Genomic DNA, 18549 nt, shown 5'->3' with positions numbered 1-18549 from the left:
CACGTGATTTTGATTCTAAACCTCTGTTTATATCACCCAGGATTGTATTTAGCTTGCTTGATCTGAGCCACCTCCTATGTAAGATGCTGAATATTTATTTCAAAAGCCAGCTTTGCAGTAATATTGACTGCATTGCAGACACTCTCTTTTTCACTCATCCCTTCTTGCTCAGAGATTGAGGTTAGATGTAGCTGCTTTTTTTTCTCTTTTCAATTAAGTCGTGGTCCTCTGAATCTTATTCCTTGGCTCACACCTTCCTTTTCAAACACTTGTGATGTACAATCTGGCTGGTTTTCCCTCCAGAGGATCCCACATTTTTTTTTGCAAAATCCTTCATTTATGCCCAAGAGCTTTCTGCCTTTCCCTGTTTCTTCCTTCCTCCAAGAGGTTTGGCTCATACTTTTGCTCCTATTCCTGCCTCCCTCCTTCCCTCCTATCCACCCCCATCCCCACCCACCCCTGCCACTCTAGCCCATGTCTTATTTTTCCTGGATCTTTGCCTACCTGACTCAAAGTTTCAGTCCCCTTAGTAATCCACCAACTATAGCAAGAGGTATCTAAAGAAGAACAGGAGGAGTCACAAACCGTCTGCTGCAGACAGTTGCAGCTCAACTTGGACTGTTACTTCGCTCCCTCCTTTCTTCATTCATTTCGACTTTCATTCTAATATTAACCCTGCTGCTGTTTTTGCTGCCTTTCCGACTGAAAATTTGATACACCAGTACCAGGAACTTTGTTTTTTTTGAGGGGTGGGGGCAGGGGGATAAATCAAGAACAAGGTGACCCCAGAGAAAAAGCAAGGACATCTGGAGGCTGTGAAGAAGACTTAACAGGGCTGGTCAGAAGTTATCCTGTCCTCCTGAACTCCCTCAGACACAACTACGAGACTTCTAGCCTTCATTTGGGCATATGGGACTTAACTTCTCAAAGCACTGATTTGTGAAAGGTAAGATGCCGCCTGTTCTTTCTGCTTTTACATTTTAAGGTGTGTACTTGATAAGGGTTTTTGTAGTGATCAAGGGAAGTTGGGTGCATCATTTCTCTCTGCTAGACAGCATTGGGATCATACAGCAGGGGTGAATGTCTTCAGGCTATGTTGATGCTTCCCTAGTAAAATTGTTCCACTTTTTTAAAAAAAGGATGTTGGATTAAGCAGAGGAAACCTTATCCTTCTCCATATAAACATGCAGAATGTCTTTTAAAGCCTACATTGAAGGGGGGGTGGGAATTATTCTCTTTGCCAATTGTTTCAATTAAGTGGCATCCATGAGCACTTGGCTGCCGCAACAGAAAAAGTTTGTTCATGATGGATGGTTGGGTAGATGGATGCTTATCATTGCCAGGCAACCAAGTTAAGGAACAAAACTTACACACAACTTCTTTCCTTGATTTTGTTTTGGGGGTAGTGGGAATGGATCTGTAGACAGAAAGAAATAGATAATTCAATGATATTGTTTTATGAGGGAGGGGTTAGAAGTGAACTCCCATTAAATTGAGATAAGAGAGTATTGAGGAAGGGGGTTCTTTAGCAGCAAACTGATTTGATCCAGCTCTAGGACCAATGCACTAGGAAGTTACGTTGGTTATTGCAGATTCTCATTATTATTATATCACCATTTCTCCTGCTCTGTTAATCTGCTTGGCATGTAGCCAACTTACAGAAGCACCATTAACAGATTTAACAGATAATCAGAGTTGGAAGGGACCTTGTAGGTCATCTAGTCCAACCCCCCCGCCACCCAAGGGGGAGACCCTACATCATTTCTGACAAATGGCAGTCCAATCTCTTCTTGAAAGTCTCAAGTGATGGTGCTCCCACAACTTCTGAGGGCAACTTCTGTTCCATGGGTTGATTGTTCTCACTGTCAGAAAGTTTCTCCTTATTTCCAGGTTAAATCTCTCCTTGTTCAGTTTCCATCCATTATTCCTTGTCTGGCCTACAGACAATAAATGGGTCCTTTCCCAAATAATCTACCTTAAGACTAGGATCACACTAAGCACTGATTGCTTTAACTGCAGTTTACTGAATCACAAATTCACCGGCTTCACACAATGCATAAAACCCTAGTTTACAAACTACAGCAGTAACTATAGCAGTTCACAGTCCATCAAACATTACGACTTAGCGCAATGTATGTCTGCAAGTTGGAAAAGCAGAGATGGAGGGAGGAATGTGGCTAAATGCAACGGATGCTTTGGAATGCGATCTCGAGAGAAGATAAGTGTTTATTGGAGTAAAGAAGTTAACAAGTTTGCAAATATGCAATTAGGATGCAGGCACATAGGCATTTCAAAAAAAGAGAGGCTTAGTCAGTATGATAGCTACTTGCATTATTCATGAGCTAAGCGGTCAAAGTAGCACTAATGTTATGTCATTACTAAGCTTATTAACTACACAACTCCCTCATCCTTTTTGTCTTAAAGGATCACAAATGCCCAAATAGATTTTTCCCCTTTTCTTTTTATTACAACAACCCTATAAGGTATGTTAGACTAAGAAATGAAGATTCCCTTGGCATAACAAGCTTATTCAGGTCAAGCAGAAACTGTGGAGCTGAACTAGGATATCATATTAAGGTTTAGTAACGTTAATTTTGGGTTTTCTATGTGCTTTTGTTTTGATTTGTTCCACAAGTTCAACCCATCTTTTTCGTTTATGGTTTACTATGTTGTGAGAACCTAAAAGATGGGTTCATCCACCAATTAGGTCAAGGAATTTGTGTGAATATAGGCAGCAATGTATGAAGCCATTATTAACAAATGAGGATTTCAGTGGAACAACTTGCCTCCGGAAGTTGTAAATGCTCCAACACTGGAAGATTTTAAGAAGAGATTGGATAACCATTTGTCAGAAATGGTATATAGGGCTTCCTGCCTGAGTAGAGGGGGTTGGACTAGAAGACCTCCAAGGTCCCTTCCAACTCTGTTATTCTATGTCTAAATAATCTTCCCAGTTCAGTATCAAAGTGCTTGGTCATTATTCCATTTTTCTTGGTTATTCATTACTCAGAGACTAAAGCTCGACATTAAAAAAATTGTGAAATTATAGATCTACATCTGCAAACCAAGAGTTCTATTATCCGTTAAGGTACAAACCCGTAATATTTGGCAGTTTGTTCTCAGAATGTTGTTCCTTAATCTTTACTTCGGCCTGTAAAGCTGTCTGGAAAGATGGGATATTTGGCAAATGTAAAAAAAAAAACACATACAAATGATGATGAATGAAAGCATTAAGAGCTGGGGGAGAACAGCGGCCTTAGATCCTGCTTTTCTTTTAAAAAAAAGTTTCTCGCTGTAAAACGTTAATCCTATGTCCCTGGTGACTTCTTACAAGGTCTAGAGTGACGAGGGATTTTTTTTAAAAAAAAATCCAACACATCAGCTTAAAATGGCTAAAGACCTACTTTCTTTTTGAATGAATGCACAGAACTCTTTTTTTTTTTCAATGTGGTTTCATTTTAAAAGAGACTGTGTCATTTCTTCAAGGAATCGGCTTTTTCAAACCCTTCATTAATCCTGAATGCTTGTATTTTCTGCCTGGTGCCAAACCCTTAAACTTTAGCCTTAACCAATTAGAACTATGCTTTGCCCAAAGAGAAAAATGTGACCACATACATTTTTTTTTTTAAAAAAAAAAGGGAAAAAAAGAAAGAACAGGGAACATGCATGGATTATGTTCCTTTATTCTATTAGCCTAGTTCTTCGTGTGTTCTTTAAACTCTTTTTTTTATTGCTAATGGGTAAGACCCAAAATACATGCAATCATTTTTTTCCCTATGGTTAAAGGAGATTGCTTTTCTCCGGGAATAAATCAGTTCCCCCCACCTCTCGACCATAGTAGTTTCAAGATGAGACATGCTGCCAGTGTCAGAAAAAGTTTGACAAACTTTTTAGAAGTAGCCCAAACCACTCACGGTGCACACACTTTCATAGAAGTCAGTAGATTATATAAATAAAACAATCACAACAAAGGTTTATACCTATAGCATAATCACATTTTGGTTCAATAGATATTGAAAATGGGCATCCTTCTCATGAAAAGACTATCACAGTTCTCACACAGAGCAAGTCTCAAATGACAGCCATAGAGATGGTTCCTCATATCATAAAAAAAAATGTTGAGACTCTAGAAAAAATGCAGAGAACAGCAACCAAGAGGATGAGGGGACTGGAGGCTAAAATATACAATGAACAGTTGCAGGAACTGGGCTTGGCTAATCTAGTGAAGAGAAGGACCAGAGGAGATATGACAGTACTGTTCCAATATTTGAGGGGCTGCCACAGAGAGGAAGGGGTCAAGCTATTTTCCAAAGCACCTGTAGGCCAGACAAGGAATAATGGATGGAAACTGATTAAGGAGAGATTCAACCTGGAAATAAGGAGAAATTTTCTGACAGTGAGAGCAATCAATCAATGGAACAGAAGTTGCATTCAGATGTTGTGGGAGCTTCATCACTGGAAGCTTTCAAGAAGAGACTAGACTACCATCTGTCAGAAATGGTGTAGGGTCTCCTGATTGGTCAGGGGGTTGGACCAGACACAGGGGTGTATAATCTAACACACTTCTAAAAGTTGCTGCTGTATTGGGATATTTAAAATTGCAAGGGATGGGAGGTGGGAATTGCTTAGATTGCTGTTAAACATTTCTCTCTCTCTCTCTCTCTCTCTCTCTCTCTCTCTCTGTGTGTGTGTCTGTGTGTCTGTGTGTCTGTGTGTGTGTGTTGGCTCCTGGCAACTGATTGGACAAGTCCTTGCAGTTTTCTTGGTGAGGTTTTTCAGAAGTGGTTTGCCATTGCTTCCTTCCTAGGGTTGAGAGAAAGTTGGCTGGCCCAAATTCACCAGATGGCTTTGTGCCTGTGGTGAGACTAGAACTCACAATTTCCTGCTTTCTAGACTGTACCTTAATCACTACATCATACATGAAAGCAAAGAAATGCTTTTGAATCTAATGACTTTAAGCCTGGATCCATCCATGCCATTTACGAGGCAAAAAATTACAGAAATAGTTTGCCCTGGCCTTCTCTCCTCCAAAGATTGACCAGGTACAGCCCTGCTTAGCTTCCAGGCTTAAAGTCATCCAGAGTTGGTCAGTTGATTTTGTCATTTTTAATGAATTGATGTTTAAATGAATTAACCTTTTTTGTCCCAATTTGACTTCTCTTATTAGTATTCCACTCAAGCTCAGTATGTCCTTCATCTCAAGTTGTGCCTCTCAGTTTTAAATAAAACTCCATCTGTTAGCCTTATCTCCTGCTTATCCTTTAGGGATCTTCCACCATTTTTTTTCTCTGCACCTATTAAAAATTTACAAAGCCTTTTAACATCATAATGTCTTGCATCCCATTCCAATTTCTGATATTGGAAGAGGCCATTCTTTTCTGTTCCAGCATGACAGGTGATTACCTGGTCTCAAATCAAAGTATTCTCAACCCAAAACAGCAGCAGAAATGGTCTGTTTTGAATTTACACCTTTACTTCAAAGCAATTCATATAGTGCTAGCAACAACTTTGTGAAACAGGTTGGGCTGAAATGACTGATTCAAAATTAACCTCAGCTTTGATGGCTGAGGGTAGATTTTTCAAATCCAACCTCCTAAAGGTTGCATCATGCTGCCTTGATCTAAAGGCCTGTTTAGTTAGTCCATTTAACTTTAAAGCTTCCTAAGAGATTAGAAAAGGAAGCATTTTGTCTTTGGGGAGGTAGGCACTGAATAAAAGGCAATAAACCAGTACTTTTATCAATACTGATGAAAAGTATTGGAAGATGGGGGAAGGCGGAAGGCCAGACAAGGAATAATGGATGGAAACTGAACAAGATTCAACCTCAAAATAAGGATAAACTTTCTGACAGTGAGGACAATCAACCCATGGAACAGAAGTTGCCTTCAGAAGCTGTGGGGGCTTCATCACTGGAGGCTTTCAAGAACAGACTGGATTGCCATCTGTCAGAAATGGTATAGAGTCTCCTGCTTGGATGGGGAGATGAGAGTAGATGACCTACAAGGACCCATCTAAATCTATTATTGTGTATCTATCTATCTATCTATCTATCTATCTATCTATCTATCTATCTATCTATCTATCTATCTATCTATCTATAGCTGTAGCTGTAGCTGTAGCTATCTATATCTATATCTTTTTATCTATCTATATATATTTTTATCTATCTATCTATCTATCTATCTATCTATCTATCTATCTATCTATCTATCTATATCTGTATCTGTCTATATCTATATCTATATCTTTTTATCTATCTATATCTATATCTTTTTATCTATCTATCTATCTATCTATCTATCTATCTATCTATCTATCTATCTATCTATCATCTATCTATCTAATCTATTCTATAAGAACAGTTACAGGAACTGGGCATGCCTGGTCTAAGGAAGAGAAGGACTAGGAGTGACATGATAGCATCTTCCAATACTTGAGGGGCTACCACAGAGAGGAAGGGGTCAAGCTATTTTCCAAAGCACCTGTAGGCCAGACAAGGAACAATGGATGGAAACTGATCAAGGAGAGATTCAACCTAGAAATAAGGAGGAATTTTCTGACAGTGAAAGTAATCAACCAATGGAACAGAAGTTGCCTTCGGAAGTTGTGGGAGCTTCATCACTGGAGGCTTTCAAGAAGAGACTGGACTGCCATCGGTCAGAAATGGTATAGGATCTCCTGCTTGGGTGAGGGGTTGGGACTAGATGACCTACAAAGTCCCTTCCAACTCTTATTATTCTGTTTTTTAAATCATTAATTCTAAACATGTGCAGATTTACAAGCTTTTTTTGATGTAGGGTTTGTTTGGGTTTTTCTTTTTTCTTTTTTGGCCAGGTTGTGTGCAATGACTGCCTAACTAGCTTTCGGTATTCATTTCTCATGGCTACAAGTTAATGATAGGTAACTCCTTCATAGCTAGGGTCACACTCTGGCTGGTGGATAGTGACAATGTGCTGCTAATGAAATGACACTGAAATGTTGAAGGGTCTGTAGTTGTTGTCTTTTCAGTGTCACTGAGACAGGTGAAATGCTGATATGCTCTGTTCATTCTGGCAGGGCTCCAAGGGAGTGTGTTTAGCGCGGAAGACTTTCTTCCATTGTCATTTCTAAAATGAAACAGCGAAAAGTATTCCAGTAAAAAAAAATACAGTGTCATCTTAGGACAGCTTCATATGGTCTTGGATTAATCTGCAACCCTTGCTTTAAAGTGAGGATCCCAGATTCATTTGCATCTTCCCCAGAATGCTCCTAGATCAGACATGCAAACCTCAGCAGCCAAATGACCTATTAAAGCTGCCCTTTCTAGTGATTTTTGTTCACTTGCTTGCCTGCTGACTCTCAATCTGGCCTAGAGCAAAAAGACCACACAATTGGACCCTCACTCCCATCAAAGGCTTAGAAAAATACATTTCAATCCCGCTAAGTATACAACTCCTTGGCTGGAAATAATTGACTTGCCCAGTCCTGCTTTAAAGGAATGGAAAGCTCTGATTTAAGAAGAAATCACACAGTCCTCAGACTTTGCATCAGCTGTGCCAATAGAGCAAGAATAAGCCAACCTGGCAAGCTCCCAGCTCTTTATTTCTCTAGAAAATTAAATGACAGGTTGCACCTGTTGAAGTCCTCTTTCTACACATCTAGAAAAAGAAATATGAATGGCTTCTCTGGTAGCTTCCTGCCCCACCTATCAGATTCTCCCATTTTCATTTGCTCCACCATCATCTTGTTCTGGCTCCGCCTTCATCAGGGTTCCAAAAAGAATTTATGATCTTCTTCTGGGGCTTTATCTCATTTAGATCCACTCATGAGGTTCACCTACATAATAACTATATATATATATTTTGCATTCTGCAAGTCCCTGCAAGTTGCATCATATGTGAGCACAGGATTGGGTTGACATGCATGAACCTGTGACTCCCTTTGTTCATATGCATGTCTCTCTCATACATTTCTCTTCTACCCTTATGTTGCCCTTGCATATTAACTTTGAGCAGGCAGGGAAAGCAACAAAGCTTTCTCCCACTTGTCATAGATAAGTTGGTTTTATTTGATATGAAAGACCAGCAGTTTTCCCCCAATTAAGTACTATAGAATTAACTCATCTGCTTGGTGTTCCTTATCTGGTTTACCCTGCAAGGCCAACCTCAACCTTGCAAGTCTAAAACTACCTCATCCCTGTCTCCTTTACAGCCTGAGAAACTGTTTCCACCCACTATACAATTGCAGGCTACGTTGTCTCTTATCTGACTGTTCCCTTAACAGCAGCTCTTTGCCCAGACTCTCAAGGTCTTTCCTATCTAACCATACAAAAATAAAGACAGAATTGCTCTAGAATTGCTCTTCAATTATATGTCTCGAAAAATGAGAACAGGTAAAATAGCAGGTAAAGCATTCCCTCCTACCACAATAATCTTTTTTAAAAAACAAAAAACAAAACCAAATGTTTAAAAACATTTCACAATCCTGCAAGATGTAACATCCACCAAGAGCCATGATGGCGCAGTGGATAGAATGCAGTATTCAATCCTGACCAGCTCAAGGTTGATTCAGCCTTCCATCCTTCTGAGGTCGGTAAAATGAAGACCAGGTTGTTTGGGGGCAACATGCTGACACTGTAAACTGCTCAGACAGTGCTGCAAAGCAGGGATTCCCCAACCCCCAGGCCATGTCCCACTCTTGGGCCATGAACTGTTCAGAGCCGGGCCACCCAAAGCAGTGGACAAGCGTGAAGGTGTGCACCCCCAACTTGTGTGAACAGAGGGCGAGCGTGTGCACATATGCCACATTTGCATGAGCAGCAGGCAAGCATGTGCACACCACTCATGTAAATAAAGTTGTGTGGACCAGTGTTCTTGCCTGCCACTCATGCAGACCCATCCCCTCTCTTCCCCCACCACCAGTCCACAAAGTCAGAAAGGTTGAGCAACTCTGCTGAAAAGCACTATGAAGCGGTATATAAATTTAAGTGCTATTGCTCTAAGTGCCGTCATCTCGGCCACCTTTACAATGGATGAATATAAAAGGATAGAACAGTGGTGGCTAACCTTTTTGGGCTCTTGTGCCAAAAATTGTGCGCGCACTTGCACAGGTGCACTTGCGTGCCAGCACCCAGAAGGCAATGTGTGCACCCCCCCACACACACCCCTGTGCATGCGCACGCAATCCCCCGCCCCCTTACCTGCACTGTGCCTCCAAGATGATTTTCGGCTGGTTTGAGGCCTTTTTCGGCATCCCAGGCTTGAGGAAAGCCTCTGCAGCCTGAAAAATAGGCCAGTATTTCTGGAAATACAGGAAATGATGAAACGGGCCTATTTTTCAGGCTGCAGAGGCTTTCCTCAAGCCTGGGAGGCCCAAAAAAGGCCTCAAACCAGCCGAAAATCAGCTGTGAGGCGCGCACATGTGCAGTGAGGTAAGTTTGCCTGCGGCTCGCATGCCAGCACAAATGGCTCTGCGTGCCACAGGTTTGCCATCACGGGGATAGAATAATAGAGTTGGAAGGGACCTTGGAGGTCTTCTGGGCCAACCCTCTGCCCAATCAGGAAACTCTATATCAATATGACTCAAACAAAAGGGATAAATCTTTAACACCCATTTACATTACTGCATGTTACACCATTATAACCAGCAACCTACTCTTACAATGGTTGGATTTTGGCATAAAATTGAACCGACTCATCAATGCATTATGGAAATGGGCACGATGGCCTAGTTCATCCAGCATGCTATATTAATTGATCATTAACATATTGGATGTTCTAGGCCATCATGCCTTTTTTTTTTTATCATTGAGCTATCCCATTTTCTGCGAGTCATATTTTGTTCATCCAGATTTAGAATTTAGCATGTTGCTTCCACCGAGCTCCTGGGAGTTCCGACTGGCTTTTCTAATGGATTCCTAACTTTCCAGTACTGCCAGTCCCGAGAAATCTGGCCCATTTCAGACACAATAATTCTGCTCTACAACAATGCAAATGTTCATGGGCACAATAGGGGTAGACACTTGCTGAGGTTATTATTCAAGACCTGCTCACTTAAGCAAACTTTTCAAGATCGGAATGGTCCATCACTTCTGCAATTCTCACACACAAAGCTGAGACAATGCTATGCCAGGAGCAGAAAACAGGGGCCAAAAACAACAGGATGCACTTTTATGTTTGATTTTATGTAACACCATCCGTGGACTTTTATAGAAACATCATTCAATTCCCAGTTCCTTCTCCCCGATTTATAGTCAGTAATTATAAAATGGGATTGTTATTAGTCCAGCCTTCTTGATTCCTATCCCATGCTCATTTCTTCCCAATCCAGTAGAAATTCAAATACAGCCAGACAAATGCAACAAGGTGATTTGCATCTATCCCAGCCTCCATTATTTGCTCACTTTATGTGGGGAGCCCTGTATAAGTTTCCTTGGTGCTTGGCTTAAAACAAAAATAATATTGGCACAGCCCTGCCTTTATTTTTCACAAGGAGGCACATTGGTATGCAGCTGGAGTCAACTCTCCCAGAGTCTTCGGCGTCTTCATTTCATTTTAGAGACCGACAGGCAGGTTCATCGGTTTTAAATAAGACATTTCCAATACTACTATCTGTCTGCTGCTGCTGTTGCTTCTACTTTTTCTTTGCTGTTGCAAAGTTTCCCCTTCCCATAATTTGGTCATCTCCTCAAAGGCCTCCACTACAATTTCCATTGCCCTGAAAAAGCCAGCTGCCATGTTGCCCATCAGGCCAGGACACAATGAAATCTCTTTAATTTTGGTTCTGCAACCCAACAAGACAGACACAGACTTCAGAGACTAATTAGGATTGCAGAAAAAAGTTACTACCAACCTGCCTTCCATTGAGGACCTGTATACTGCACAAGTCAAAAAGAAGGCTGTGAAAATATCTACAGACCCCTCACATCCCTGACACAAACTGTTTCAACTCCTTCCCTCAAAATGATGCTATAGAGCCCTGCACACCAGAACAGCTAGACACAAGGACAGTTTTCCCCCAAACGCCATTACTCTGCTAAACAAATAATTCCCTCAACACTGTCCAACTATTTATAAAGTCTGCACTATTAATCTTCTCATCAATCCTTATCACCCATCCCCTCCCACTTGTGACTGTATGACTGTAACTTTGTCGCTTGTATCCTTACGATTTATATTTACTGTTTCCTAGTATGATTTGATTGCATATTGTACCCTATGACTGTTATTAAGTGTTGTATCTTATGATTCTTGATTCTTGATGAATGTATCTTTTCTTTTATGTACACTGAAGGCATTTGCACCAAGACAAATTCCTTGTGTGTCCAATCACATTTGGCCAATAAAGAATTCTATTCTATTCTATTTCACAACATATAAACAGACTTAACCATAGCTTCAATTGGGAAAATGTAACCATCCTAGATCAAGTCAATTCCAAAAACCACAAGGAATTTCTAGAAGCCTGGCTTGCTGACAAATTAGCCATCAATAGATACATAAAAAATAATGGCGACAATTTGCCTTAACGATCTTAAAGTGGCAATCAACATAGAATGAGGTATACTTCAAGGTGATACAATATCACCTATCCTTTTCTCAGCCTGCCTTGAAGAATTATTTCACAAACTAGACTGGGTAAAAGATGGAGTAGAAATCAATGGCACCTATTTAAATCACTTAAGATTTGCAGATAGTGTTGTTCTCATGTCACAAGATCCAGAAGAGCTACAAAGACACATACAAGAGCTGTACAAAGCAGGAAAACCATTTGGCTCAAAAATAAGCCTGAAAAAGAGCCAGGTTATATTTGATAAATTCACTAAAGAAAGAAAGATTTTATATCTTGAGAAGAACTAGTCATAATAGATCAGTACATACACCTTGGCCAATAGATCTCAATGGAAGACGATACAATAAAGGAAGTAGAACAGCGTGTTAAATGTGGTTGGCAAACATTTGGCAAGCTAAGCATAATTTTTAAGCAAAATCTCCCCGTATGCTTGAAGAGAAAGGTTTTCAATCAGTGTCTGCTACCTGCTCTAACATATGCCAGAGAAACATGGACACTAGCTGTCAGGATTCCAGCAGTTACCCCAATTAAATCATGAGCCTTGCACCAAACTTCCAAAACTACAAAGGATTTATTGGGAGTTAACATGTCAGCATGACCTGGATGTAGCAAACTCTGAGACACATAATTCACTGTCACTCTTGAACCTGTTTTTCCCCCACTCCTCTGGGTGTATCATAATTCATATTCCCCAAAGAAACACGTCCATAGCCAAGAGTCATCAATCATGTTCTCCAATTAGATTTTTGCACAGCAGAAACTTCAGTCGCCTAGTTACAATCTCTGGAAAAATATGAATGGAATGCACTTTCAATTCCAAACTGCTACACTGCTCTTTCACACTCCTTCCCCCCTCCCTCACTTTCTGTTGGCAACTATAAAATCGGCATAGAAATGTTTTATGAGTTGACACTAACCTCACAATCAATCCAAAGGCTACGAGTGTCACAAAGAGCCATGGAAAGATACATGCTTGGCATTACAACACAAGATAGATGGATCGACCACATCAGCAAGTATTGCGGGTGAAATTGGCAAAAAAAAAAAAAAGCTCAGGACCGTATGGGTTAGAAAGATGCAGAAGAGACCTTCATCCTGCAGCAGACAGAAAGTGGCTAAAATGATGATGATGATGATGATGATGATGATAATGATGATGATGATGATATACACAGACATTAACAACATCTACAGACAATGCAAAAGAGACAATCAACCAGCTAAAAGGAGAACAAAAGATCCAAGCACCTCTCCACCAGCAATAACCACCCAGATCAGGATAGCTTAATTCCAAGACTAACATCAGACCAACAGTCAAGTAAACAATATCCCAGTCAAAAGAAGCCAGCAGTCATCAGCACAACCAAAGAACCTCTAAGACCAACCCCGCTAGCACTGGCAGGGCATATCACTGGAATATAAACTGAGAGCAAACTACACTGCTTAACTAGCGTTGATGCTGTTACCTAGTTGGGTAATGAAACATCTGCAAGGGAACAAGCAAGCTCAGAGAGCACCAAGGATCCCATGTGTTTGCCATTCCATAGCCAGTGTCTCTGCAACAGCAACAAAAATTGTGTTCATCTCACAGTCCATACACTGCTGGCTTTTGCCTGCTGCGGAGCATGAAAGACCTTTAAAACAAGGGTCTTCCAACTTGGCCATTTTAAGACTTGTGGACTTCAACTTCCAGAATTCCCGAGCTAACATGACTGGAGGAGGAATTCTGGGAGTTGCAGTCCACAAGTCTTAAAGCTGTCAAGTTTGAAGACCCCTGCTTAAAAAATTCTTATTAAAAAAGTTCCACTCTTTTTCTGAAGAGGGCAAGAGAGAAGGGTGGCAGGGTGGCTGGGATGGCTGTTGAGGTGGAGTGAGAAACAGAGCAAGTGGCTACATATTAAATTAACCCAAACAAGATGCAACGGCAGAAATCATAGCATTTGCTTTTGAAAAACTCCCTGTTCTCCTTGGAGGGGAGCAGAACAGTTCGCCCTATGTTTGCATAACTACAACTACTCCAGTCTCCATCCATCTGTGTATACAAGGGGAACGGGTGTGAGCAGCTGTTTCTGCCCATCTTCCCTCAATAGACTTACAGTGCAAGCGTATAGAAGCTTTTTTGTTGAGCCATGGAATAGATGGGGCCTTTTTTTAAAAAAAAAAAAACTCTATAATGGGGATCATCCAGCTTTAAAAAAAAACTATTCACAGCAACTGCACATGCACATACAAATTTGAGACTGAGCCTCATGGAGATTTCCTCTGAACAAATGGATGGATTGTGTCTTTAGATTACATGCTGTTGGACATAAAAGAAATTCAAGAGGTATCTCATGAGATTGTCACAGGCTAGCTATTTTCACATGGAACACCAGGTTATGTTCCAATGCAAGGGTCTCCAACCTTGGCCACTTTAAGCCTGGTGGACTTCGACTCCCAGAATTCCCCATTTAACCATGCCTGCTGGTTGTTATTTTCCCCTCCTACTCCCTAGAGTGGAGAGATTGCAGAGGAAGGGATGACAAGAGAGTAAGCAGGCATAGAGAATTGAAGTCTTAATGAAGCTGGCTGGGGAATTCTGGGAGTTGAAGTCCACCAGGCTTAAAGTGGCCAAGGTTGGAGACCTCTGTTCCAATGGGACCAGATTGCTAGGGGTTCAATACATTGTGGGAACCTTGCCATGGTCTAAGAAGGAACAGGTGGAAGATCATTAAAGAGAGGTCCAACTTAGAACTAAGGAGAAGTTTTCTAACAGTGAGAATAATTAATCAGTGGAATGGCTTGCCTCCAAAGTCGAGAATGCTCCATCACTGGAGGTTTTCAAGAAGAATTGGATGCCATTTGTCTGAAATGGTATAGGCGTTCTGCTTGAGCAGGAAGTTTGGACCTCCAAGATCCCTTCCAGCCCTATTACTCTAAGCTCTATGGTCTTAGCTTAATGTGTGAAATAGGTAATCATATTAAATATAATGTTTGCTCGTCTTGTTTTTATGTCAGTTTCCTGAATTTGGACTCTAAGGCTCTGATTGATTTTCTTGGAATATCTCTCCTATTGTTTAGAGTTTATCTCTGATTTATGCCTACCTTCTGATTGAGTATTCAATTAACAATGAGGTTAGTTAGCTCCCCTCACTTACTAAAGATGCAACAGGATATTTTCTCCCTTGACCCAATGATTGGCACCAGAATATAATTTTCCCAATGGCCTTGATGGCTGTTAGGACACTGGGAAAGCTATATTTCCTCTAGTAGCAGAAAAATGATTAGCTTCAGATTCTGGAGAGATAGAAAGGAAAACATGCACACATCAGTAATGTAAAATGAAAGGAAAAGGAGCAGCTGAGCCAAGGAGAGAAATTCAGAGCAAGTGTTGTCCTTTGGCAAATTTTAGGAATGACATTTAGAGAAATATGATATTACAGCTGAAATCCCATTGGCTGTAATAAGCAGGCCACAACTAGTCTGATGCCTGAACATCACAAGCGTCCACCTTCTACTTGTATACTTCCGTGGAAAAGCATCTAAAAACAGAATAAGAGACTTGGAAAGGACCTCAGAGAAATTCTAGTCCAACCCAATGCTCAGGCAGGAAACCCTGTACCATTTTCAGACAAATGGTTGACTGATCTCTTCTTAAAAACTTCCAATAGTAGAATACCCACAACATCTGGAGGAATGAAATGGCCAGAGAAATATTTCTAGTAATACTAAATATGTATAAATTATATGCTGACTAAACAATTTGTACAAATTGCTACTCTTTGGTTTAAGACTGGGTGAAGGATGGCCAGGGAAGGGTGTGACTTTATCTAAAACTTGATAAATGTGATGTCTTTCAAGACTCACGCAAGAGCTAAAGTTGCCATAAAAATCAAGGAGTGGGAAAAGTGTCTGCAAGATGAGAGATGCAGGGAGGTGTGAAATTTCTACAACAAAGGGGGCTTAGAAAGAGCACCCAGGGGCAGGGCACTTTGGGATCCACCCAAACCACAGCCCGGACTGGGGAAGCAGACAGAAGCTTCTTTGTGAAGCAGAAAACCTTCGTGTTTGTCTCCTTGTTAAGCTATGAAAAAGTTATGTTGGGTTTTAATTCTAGGTGTGGCCATTTCAAGCAATTTCATTCATCTGTGGTCTTGTTTAAATGCAGATGTGACTCATTCAGCTCTTTACTCACTAGAAAATAATTTATTCTTTTAAAAAAAAAACTGAAATGAGAAGGTTGTTCCATCTACTTTCAGCCTTGTACAAAATGGTTCTTCTAAGCATCTCTAAGCATGAGTGATTTGACATAACAATGGCCATCTTGTTTTTGGAAATGGTGAAGTTCTCCAAGACACTCTGCTCCAACCTGGATGCTCCCAGATAGATAAACTTCATCTCCCATAATTCTCAGCCATTTTGGGAAGCGTTAAAGATTCTGGAGTTAAATTCTCCAGAAACTCCACACATTCAGAGGCGTCCTAGTTAAGAAAGGCTAATCAGGAGAAAAGATTTCAGCCTAGTTCAAGGCAATAAAGATAACAAATTAACCAAGTTATAAATAAACATAGTTTGAAGTATCAGAATTTTTAGAGCTCAGTGCTTTAATTAACAACTCAATTACCTTGGAATTTTTGTGTTTCTAAGAGTGTACTTATTCCATGTTAGTTATAGAAAGGTTTATGATATTGTAATTAATAATTCAAATATCAGAGTTATAGAGTTCAGTGATTTATGGTTCTCTGTATAGTTCCTTTGTAGCAAGGGCACGAAGTCAACTGTTTTAATGATTAACTTACATTGCCTTGAAACTTTTGTGTTTGTGTTGTTTGAATAAGAACATACTCATTCAATGTTAGTTATGGAAAGATTGATGATATTGTACTGAAATGATATTCACATTGATTGGTATAGCTGTGTTTTTATTGCTGCTGTTCTTAAATTATTATTGCCTTTAACATTGTTATTTTGCTTGTAATCATGTTCCTAACTGCTTAGAAGCTGAAATAAAATGGAACAAAATGAATGGAAGTAGGGTTGATTTAATTATTATTTTTTAAAGAAGGTCTAATGAACATTTGCAATAGACTAAAGAATGTGCAATTAACACAATTCAAATGTGAAGGCAACATATTCACAGCTAGGAAAAATTCTCAGGACTTAGTTTATTTTTAAAAAATGTCTCTCTTTTGCATATTTCCCGTTAAGAAACAGAATGCAAGAGAAAACTCCTTGGGCAGATTTGGCTTCCTCAAAGTGCAAGTTAATTTATTAAGTGAACCTGGCGAGACTGGTGGCATTTTTCAGGGCAATGCTTCATTCTGTGCATTGTCTTTTTTATCTCCTTCCCTCCCTTTTTTCTTCTGCAATTAAGTAGTTGACAGACCAGTAAGGAAGGACTTCCCTAAAATAATTGAGGCACTTGATGTTCTTTTCCTCCATGACCCAGAACAAAGAGCTGTAAAGTTTCTCAGTTTTGACTTTTGTCTTTCTTTGTTCTCTAACAGCTTGATTGATTCCAAAAAACACCCAGTGGAGAATAACAGCAAAACATGAGGTTTTTTTTAAAGTGTTCTCTTCCCCCCACTCACCTTCCCCCCTCCAAAAAAAGAACAAGCTTAATCCAAAGTAATTATTTATTTGCTGGGTCCATGGATAGAAAGAGGCAGGACTTGCTGGAATACACCGAATTCAGCAGACCTGCACAAATTTTGATTTCCTAAGTGGGACATAGTACATCAGCATCTGTAGGCAGCCTTTGGAGAACACCACTAAACCTGTTTCTTGAATAACTCCTTCTTCTGGGTTTGTGCAATACATCAAACTGTAAATTACTGAGCTGGAGGTTTTCTACAAAGGTGAAGAAACCAAGTTTAAATCTGGCTAAACAGGCTATATCACTATGAATGAACAAATTATCTGATTTTGCTCTATTGTGCTGCAAAATATAAAGAAGGTAGTTTTCACGCATTTATCTTATCACAATATATAGCCAAAATGGGCCATCTCACCACGGGACAATTCAACAAAGAGAAACATTAATTTCCACAGAACCGTGGCCTATAATAATAAAATAAAGAAAATCAACCCAGAAATACAAGAGTTACAATCATTTCAATGAAAACGTGGTCATCAATAGAAAAGTAACTGAATGAAATGATTAATACAGTGTGGAATTATCCAATGGGAAGTTGGCTGTGGCAAGCTGGTCGCAATGAGTTAGCCATGATGAGTTGTCCTAGACCTAGACCCACATATAGCAGGAGAGCAGTACATTCAGTTTGACATTCCAGCTATGGACCTATGTTGATTAGTGGTTGATTATGTGCCATCAATTAGATGTTGAATCTTAGCAGACATATAGATAGATCTTCTCCAGGATGTTGCCCTAATCTGGCCCTTCCAGGCTTCCAACGGGGTACCAATCCATCTTGTGACTAGTTGGCCTCTTCCTCGTTTTCATTCCATCTTTCTCAGCACTATAGAACAGAGCCTAAGAGAGCTAGATCTTTCTATAATGCATCCTGCTTTGACTAATTTGGTCTTGGTCATTTGTGCTGGATTAAATTGAGAATTAGTTTATTCTGTAATCCATTTGTTCATTTTCCCACTGCGGTGGCAGAGTGGTTAGAATGCAGTATTGCAGGCTACTTCTGCTGACTTCCATCTGCTTGCAATTGGGCAGTTTGAATCTCACCAGATTCGAGGTTGACTCAGCCTTCCATCCTTCCGAGGTCAGTAAAATGAGGACCCAGACTGTTGTAGGAAAGATGCTGACTCTGTAAACTGCTTAGTGAGGGCTGTAAAAGCACTATAAAGCAGTATATAAGTCTAAGTGTTACTGCTATTGCTATCAAGAAACAAATTGTGGTGGATATAGCAGGCTAGATAGACGGTAAAAAAAAAACCTTAGTGGTAAAATGTTTGGAGAATTTCATTTGTCCTTGGAAAGATTCCATGAAATTGCTCCTATCTTCTCCCTCTTTCATTCCCCATCTGACCAGAACTAAATTGGAGAAT

General features: G+C 40.2%; 1 protein-coding gene across 1 annotated transcript in view; it reads left to right on the top strand.

Moving 5' to 3' along the window:
• Window positions 1-587: 587 nt before the first annotated feature.
• Window positions 588-18549, top strand: part of ACAN (aggrecan) — a 70636-nt gene continuing 52674 nt past the window's right edge. Inside the window, exon 1 of the mRNA XM_087972770.1 lies at window positions 588-946. The gene's annotated coding sequence lies outside the window, so the exon portion shown is untranslated. The remainder of the gene's footprint in view (window positions 947-18549) is intronic.

This window comes from Notechis scutatus, chromosome 11 (assembly GCF_049901735.1).
Source record: "Notechis scutatus isolate UNSWTSFEM ecotype Mainland chromosome 11, rNotScu1.2, whole genome shotgun sequence".
In the NCBI taxonomy this organism is placed as follows: Eukaryota; Metazoa; Chordata; class Lepidosauria; order Squamata; family Elapidae; genus Notechis; species Notechis scutatus.
The sequence above is the reverse complement of the archived record's forward strand: the minus strand, read 5'-3'. Positions and strand labels throughout refer to the sequence as shown.